The sequence below is a fragment of the Pseudorasbora parva genome, chromosome 10 (assembly GCF_024679245.1).
Source record: "Pseudorasbora parva isolate DD20220531a chromosome 10, ASM2467924v1, whole genome shotgun sequence".
In the NCBI taxonomy this organism is placed as follows: Eukaryota; Metazoa; Chordata; class Actinopteri; order Cypriniformes; family Gobionidae; genus Pseudorasbora; species Pseudorasbora parva.
Window position 1 is genome coordinate 38,035,550 of NC_090181.1, and position 8,733 is coordinate 38,044,282.

Below are 8,733 nucleotides of genomic sequence, written 5' to 3' on the forward strand. Positions count from 1 at the left end.
AACCTGGTGACAAAGTCTTGGTGTTATTACCTGTCCCTGGTTCTTCTCTGTCTGCTCGCTTTTCTGGTCCTTACATGGTCATGGAAAAGCTTAGTGATACAGACTATGTAATCCATACTCCGGAAAGGAAGCGTCAAACCCGTACCTGTCACATTAATATGTTAAAAGAATACTATGTAAGGGTCAGCTCAGCAGCAACCTCTGAGGCAATTTCTGGTAATGAGGATGTAATTCCCAAACCTTTGGCTACTATTTCTGTATCTGCTGAGCCCGAAACTGAAGATCTAGTGTTCTCTAACTCTGTACAGGAATCAGTTAGACTTTCAAATTCTGAAATGATCTCAGAGTTACCTTTCCGTCTTCAGTATTTGTCAGAGGACGAGCGAGATGATATTCTGCAACTAGTTGCAGATTTTCCCACTCTTTTTGGAGATATCCCTTCTCAAACCACAGTTGTACAGCATGACATCGTAGTTACGGATGTGACCCCTATAAAGCAACATGCTTATCGTATTAATCCTGTAAAAAGAAGCATCATGAAACAGGAGGTTGAGTTTCTTCTAGACAATGGGTTGGCGAGACCAAGCTCTAGTCCCTGGAGTTCCCCCTGCCTGATTGTTCCTAAATCAGACGGTACTTTCAGGTTCTGCACAGATTACAGGAGGGTAAATGCTGTTACTCTTCCAGACTCCTATCCATTGCCAAGAATCGAAGACTGTATAGATAATGTTGGTGCAGCAAAATATGTAACTAAACTGGACCTATTAAAGGGATATTGGCAGGTTCCTTTAACACCTAGAGCCTCTGAAATATCCGCCTTTGTGACACCTGATCACTTTCTACAGTACTCCGTAATGGCATTTGGGATGAGAAATGCTCCCGCTACGTTCCAGCGACTAGTGAATTTGGTCCTAGCTGATGTTCAAAATTGTAATGCCTATCTCGATGACTTGGTCATTTACTCTCCTGATTGGTTACATCACGTTAGTACTCTTAGGGAAGTATTTACACGCTTGGCCAGAGCTACATTGACATTAAACCTTGCAAAATGTGAGTTTGGGAAGGCCACGGTAACCTATTTGGGGAAACAGGTAGGGCAAGGGCATGTACGGCCAATTGAGCAGAAAGTTACTGCAATTACTGCCTTTCCAGCTCCCACTACAAAGAAAGAGCTCCGTAGATTCCTCGGAATGGTTGGGTATTATCGAGGTTTCTGCAAGAACTTCTCAACTGTTGTCACACCACTTACAAATCTACTGAGCCCTTCTAAAAACTTTGTGTGGACTCCGGAGTGCCAGCAGGCATTTGTTAATGTGAAGGCTTTACTATGTACTGCCCCGGTACTTTCTGCTCCTGATTTTAATGTACCATTTAAAATTGAGGTAGATGCAAGTGCTTATGGTGCAGGTGCGGTGCTGTTACAGGAGGATGAGGATGGAGTTGACCATCCTGTTTGTTACTACTCTCGTAAGTTTAACAGACACCAGCTAAGGTATTCTACCATCGAGAAAGAGGCTCTGGCAATGTTACTCTCTCTTCAGCATTTTGAGGTTTATGTGGGTTCGTCTCCTGTACCTGTAATTGTTTACACGGATCATAATCCCTTGACATTCCTCTCTCGTATGTATAATCATAACCAGCGTCTTATGAGATGGTCTTTATTGGTCCAGGATTATAATTTGGAAATTAGGCATAAGAAAGGCATCAATAATGTTATTGCGGATGCATTGTCTCGGGTTTAGTGAATACAAACCTTTAAAGTTTGTTCTTGTGGAGGGAGGTGTTACGCCTTTTAGGCATATGTGTTTTGTTTTTTTTTGTGTGTATGTTCTTTTGCAGGAGCCTGTTCCCTCATTGGTTCCATCATGTGTACTTGCTCCAGCCAATCGCTGCCTGTCTTGTGTGATTAGCCAATCACACACAGGAACCTGAGATCATCAAACACTATAAAAACCCCAAGATGGCTGCTACACAAGAAGACTGTTTTTCCTCTTTCCTTTGTGCTGGCCTGTGGCCTTTGTTGTAAAGTTTTCAATTTGTTTGAATTGTTTTTGAATTGGGAACAGGTTAGGGGCCCTGCACATTTTTGCAACATGTAGTCCTCAACTGTCTAGTAACATCAGGTAAGGAGTGTTTGCCACCCGTTGTAAGTTTTGTTTTAGTTAGAGTAGGTAGATTTATTTTTGATGTTTTGTTTCTAGTAAGCTTCTTCTTACTTTGAGTTAGTTGGTCTTTTGGGTTTTCCTTATTTCTTTTTGTTGGCAACACTCTTGTTCCCTTTTCACCCTTTTTTTTTTTTGTTTTGTTCCCCTTTGTGGGACTGTAAATATGTAAATATATGTTTAATTACTTTCAGTAAAACTTTACTTATTTTGCCCCAAACTCGGTTGGTCTGCTTAAGTCTTCTGTTCTCTGTGTAACCTGAACTCGTCTTAGCTGAACTCAGGTTCTAGTTTTATGTTCATGTCCCCTTGATACCTCTAGACTACTGGGGACGTAACAGATGGTTATAAAAAAAAATAATAATAATAATAATAAAAAAAAATAAAAAAAAAATGTGTACTGTGCTAATTAATTGAGATTTCTTACAGCTCTTACAGGTTGTTGGCCTTGTTTTTTTTTGTTGCTTCTATTGCTCTCCCCTTTTTTGTAAGTCGCTTTGGATAAAAGCATCTGCTAAATGATTAAATGTAAATGTAAATCTCCTCAACATTACAGATAGCCAAGAGGAACTTGATGCTGCAACAGAAACTATTGATTCTCTCTTTACTAGCACTTTAGACATAGTTGCTCCCCTGCGCTTAAAGAAGATTAAAGCAAATAATCCAACGCCGTGGTACAACGAGCACACTCGGGCCCTTAAAACAGCTGACAGAAAAATGGAGGGCAGCTGGAAGAAAACAAAACTGTCGGTTTTTCGCAATTTGTGGAAAGTGAGCATGATGGCATATAGAAAGGCCATAAAAACTGCTAGATCTGCTTATTTCTCAACTCTTTTAGAAGAAAACAAACACAACCCTTAGTATTTATTCGATACATTGGCTAAATTATCAAAAAAATAAAGCTTCAACTTCTGACATTTGTAAACAACACAGCAGTAATGACTTTATGAACTTCTTTACTAGTAAGATTGATAATATTATGAATAAAATTATAACCATGCAGCCGTCTACTACATTATCACTTATGAGCATTGTAGTGTCACTGAGGAAAAATTACACTCATTCACTACTATAGGAGGACAAGAACTGGCTAAACTTGTTAAATCATCAAAATCAACAACATGTATGCTTGACCCTATACCGACTAGGCTATTAAAATAGATACTTCCAGAGGTCATAGATCCTCTGCTTAATATCATTAATTCATCCTTGACATTAGGATATGTACCGAAAACTTTTAAGTTGGCTATAATTAAACCACTTATTAAAAAAACTTGATCGTAAAGAATTAGTCAATTACAGGCCAATCTCGAATCAACCGTTTCTATCAAAAATACTAGAAAAGGCTGTGTCTTCACAATTATGTTCCTTTTTAGAAAGAAATGATATATGTGAGGATTTCCAGTCAGGATTTAAGACCATAGTACTGAGACTGCTCTAATTAGAGTTACAAATGATTTACTCTTATCATCTGATCGTGGTTGTATCTCTCTATTAGTGTTACTCGATCTTAGCGCTGCATTCGATACTATCGATCACCATATTCTTCTGAATAGAATCGAAAATTATGTTGGCATTAGTGGAACTGCTTTGGCATGGTTTAAATTGTACTTATCTGACCGTTATCAGTTTGTAGCAGTAAATGAAGAGATGTCACACCGATCACAAGTTCAGTATGGGGTAACGCAAGGCTCAGTGTTAGGACTGCTGCTCTTCACTGCTGGTAAAAACACATCTCTTTACTATGGCATACTGTAACGAACCTGCTCTGAGACAGAAGGTTGAAGATCCACACGCAGTATTTATTAAAGGGTAATCCAAAGTCGTAGTCCATAAAACAGGCAAAAGGTCATACACAGGTAATCAGTCCGAAAAGGCAAACAAAACAGAAGGAACTGGCAAAAGGGTAATCCACGGAGAAGGCAAGAAATCAAAGACCACGATACATGAAACCAGGGAAACGCTCAGAAATGCAGTTGTGACACTAAACAAGACTTTGCAATGAATGACAGAGAAAACCAGGCATATATAGGCAGATGTAATGAGGTGAAGAGACACGGGTGTAAACAGTGAGTGCTAATCAGTCTGGGGAAAGGATTATGGGTAATGTAGTTTGTGATGGAGTGACAGTCCGGGGTGGAGTGCCCTCTGGTGGTGATCACGAGCACTCACACTGGTGAATTGTGACACATACACATAGAACATTTTTAACTTTCATTATTCAAATCAATTGACTGATTGTTAGGCTGCATTAACTAGGTCAGCCGGAACCGGGAACACTTCCCATAACACCTGATGTACTCGTTACATCATAAAAAGAGTGGCATCTACACTAATGTTAGTCTCTCTGTTTATCCCGAGGTTTATCCCGGATCTGGGCCCTGTCCGGATCGGATGGTGGACCTGCCTGGACATGACCAACGCATCCTGGAGTGTCTGCTGAGCCATGTCAAATGGTGTCTCCTCCGAATTTGCCTCACCGGCACGACATGCTCAAAACCCGTCTTCGGCGCAATAATTCCGATATTTCATGTATTCAAACTCTTGTGTAATCGACGCCCCATCCCAAATAAATCTGTCTCTTCCGTGATACCCTGAAATTTTGAATATTCCAATCTAATATGATTTCTGACCTGTAAGGTTGCCAGAATAATAATCTTACACTGTGTGTTAATAGGCCAGAGGAGAACTGGCACCCTGACTGTGTCTGGTTTCTCCCAAGGTTTATTTTTCTCCATCACGCCCTGATGGAGTTTTGGTTCCTTGCCACTGTCGCCTTTGGCTTGGCTTGCTCAGTTGGGGACACTGAAATTATGATTAAAGTTATTCAACTAATTATACAAAAAATGTATGAATTAGGTTTTATTTAATTCTATAAACTATAATACTGATATGCCAACATTGTTGCTATATGATAAATTAAAATAAGCTGATAACATCACTGTTTTCTCCAGTACGACTGTACAGCCAAATCTAATTTTGTTGCAATATTATCTTGTTTGACACTGTGAAGCTGCTTTGACACAATCGTGATTGTAAAAGCGCTATACAAATAAAGTTGATTGATTGATTGATTGATTGATTGATTGATTGATTGATTTCACAGTGAAGGTGGGACTGCTTCAAGGATCGGCTCTAAGCCCCTTCTTGTTTGCGGTGGTGATGGACAGGCTGACAGATGAGGTCAGACAGGAATCTCCATGGACTATGGAGATTCATCCAAGAAGGGGCTCAGAGCCGATCCTTGATGCAGTCCCACCTTCACCGTGAAGTCCTCTGTCTCACCTACGGCACACCTTACCAATGTCCTATTGCTCTCATACATATCCTGTACCACTCTAATGGTAATTTAATAATAGTAATTTAATTATCATATTAAGAAATGCATGTGTTCAGAAAACTACTGGATAATTCAGTAAATTGGTTATATTGTTAATATATAATATAAATGAATAAATAAGACTGTCAATTTAAAAAAATCATGTTGATTTATATTTTATTTGTTCATTATTTATTTTGTTGGGTTTTAGATGGACTTGGTCAGAACTCTTTCAAAAATAGTTTTTCTATTTCAGTCGGTCTTTGACGTATGTCGGAAGGACCGACGAATTGGGATCACTTCTGGGAGCACCTATCAGCTTCGAGATATAGAACACGGGCCAATGAACATTGGCATGCGTGCTTTGCATATTGCACCCCGCCCCGCGGCGCGGGTATAAAGCGGAAGCGATCGCCACGCACTGTTGTCATTCACTTCGGAGCCGATCGGCTGACCTGAGGATTACGTTTAGGGCAAACCCGCCGAGCGATCCTCCGCGGGACCCTATTCCATCACAAGCGCCGCAACCAGTGGTGCTTCCAGCGGATTCCGTCGGCCCCTCTCATGGGCGTCCGATGGTGTCCTTTGGGGCACCCACGGATGAGCAGATGTCAATCGCTGCATCGGAGGGGGAGTTTCAGTCCTTGGAGGAGGAAGATTCGGCTGTACTGCCTCCCTCTGGGAGAGTGGCAACGGTCGAGTCGGACTCCGAGTTGACGGCTATGCTTTCCTGGGCTGCCGAAAAGGTCGGGCTTGAGTGGAACCCTCCACCACATCCCGAACCTTCTAGGTTGGATGATTGGTTTCTCGGGGCGTCTTCCCGGAGGTGCATGAGGAGCTTACTAGGTCGTGGAAAACACAGTTTAGTGCCCGAGGGTGACCTGGTAGCTCCTCCCTCCTCACTACCCTTGATGCAGGGGGCAACCCAGGTCGAAAAGAAATATATTTAAATTGTGCTTTTTTGGACATATTTAGTATATTTAAATTACACTATACTAAATGCATATTAAATGTTTTATTTTGAAACAACTTCAAATATATTAAGTGTATTTTAAGATATGCTTAAGTTCAATTTTAAGCTATTACTAAAAAGCACACTCACAAAAATGTGTATAAATAATACGAGTGTGCAATGTTTTGGAATGTATACAGCAAAACTGTTTTTTGCATATGGTACCCAGTTTTCGTGTGAATATGATACGCACTTTATGCCGTATTATGCTCAAACCTCGCCCCCATCCTACTCAAGGGCCATATACACGCCATAAAGTGCGTATCATATGCATGCGAAAAACTGCGTAGTGTATGCACACCAAAACTCATTTTGGCATAAATTCAACGATTGCACTCATACTATTAATACACAGTCTCATGTGATTGTGTTGGAATATGACATCATTGAATAAAAGTTACTGGAGAACAAAGCCCAGGTTGAAAAGGATGTCCTATTAAATGTATTAAAAATGCACTTGAAATTTATATAGTATGTTTGTTATATTTGAATTGTACTAAAAACATACTTAAGTACACTTTTCATACATTTAATAGTATGTCTTTTTCAGCTGGGAGTGCAGAAGTGAGAATACATTTTTTCTTTACAATGAAGCCTGCAAATGTCTTAACCAAAGAGAAAGAGTTTAAATGCCACCCCACATCATCTTCAAGTGGACGATCACTTCTTTGAGTACGACTTGGATTTTCTGCAACTGAGGGCTTGCAATTCAGACACTGTAATGTTTGAAGACTTCTTTATCACAGGATCTGTGAAAGTGAAAAAATAATTTATATAAAATTAACCAATGATTAAAGGGATAGCTCACCCAAAAATGAAAATGAAAAACCTCCATGGCATCCAAGATGTAGGTGTGTTTGTTTCTTCAGTAGAACACTGTGGTGTGACAGGCAGCGGGGCGAGGGACCGCGAGAGCGGGCCGGTGATTAATGTTGACGAGTGCCAGCTGCGTGGCACACCGGTCTCATCTCGCGGCCATGTGACGGGAGCATAAAAGGAGGAGCAAGGGTTGCGGAAGACGAGAGAGAACCAGGCCTGGACTTTATTTAATGTTTTATTTATGTATTTGTGGGCAGTCGTCCTTGAGGGGCTGCCCATGTTTTATTTTGTGTGTTTGCGGGCAGTCGTCCGTGAGGGGCTGCCCGCGGTTTTACTTTCGTTTTGTTTATTTATTTTGAATTAAAAAGTGTTGTTGAACGTTCGCTGGTTCCCGCCTTCTTCCTTCCCATCTACAAACCGTATTACAAACACAAATTAAGATTTTTAACTCCAACCGTTGCTCGCATAATGCATGTCAATGGAGTGTATTTCTATGAGAGTAAAAAACACACACATACGAATCCATATTAAACACTGCGGCTCGTGGGGAAACACTGATGTCTTAAGACACAAACGATCGGTTTCTGCAAGAAACCCAACAGAATTTACATAATTTTTTACCTCAAAAATAACACTATGTACAAACGCAGCGACCGCACCATCACTTCCGGCCAGTTTCATTTATTTGACATCACTTGCAGGCAGTGATGGTGCGGTCACTGTAATGAACATAAGATTAGAAGACCAACAGCACCCCTTAGAGTTAGCAGAGATTCACTAGTCACTGATATTGTTATTTGAAGCAATAGTGCAACCTGTGTATATCAGGGTATGTTGTATGGCAGTGGTTTTCAAACTTTTTTTAAAGCGACCCTCTATTTTTTTTCTTTTTTTATTTCGCGACCCATATATAGGCCTACAACCATTTACATTCAAATAATTCAAGCCAAGCATAACAATACTTGTATACAATGGGCCATTTGACTGTATTCTCCATTAAACCACTAGATGGCACAAATATTCAGCTCAGCACTTTTCCACACAACTGCTTTTGATCCTTGATGCGTTCGCAACGCAAAGTTGATTCTGCACTAATTTGATAGCTAGGCATATCTATGGGACACTAGTTAACTGGTTAACTGTTAACCAACAAGACTTTTGAAAGAGAGAGAAAAACAGGTAAGTCACGTATAAGTCGCATTTGATTGCATTCATAATAATACCAGTAGGCTAAAAATAGCGAAATATTGTACAAACATAGGTTATTTTAGTTCCCTTCACTCCACAACAAATCCTTCAAATGTAACGGTATTCAGAACAGAAGGCTATAACTATATAAAGTCAAAACGAAATAATTTAATGAGGAACTGAAAGTAACGTCTCGGTTACGTATGTAACCCTCGTTCCCTGAGGAGGGAACG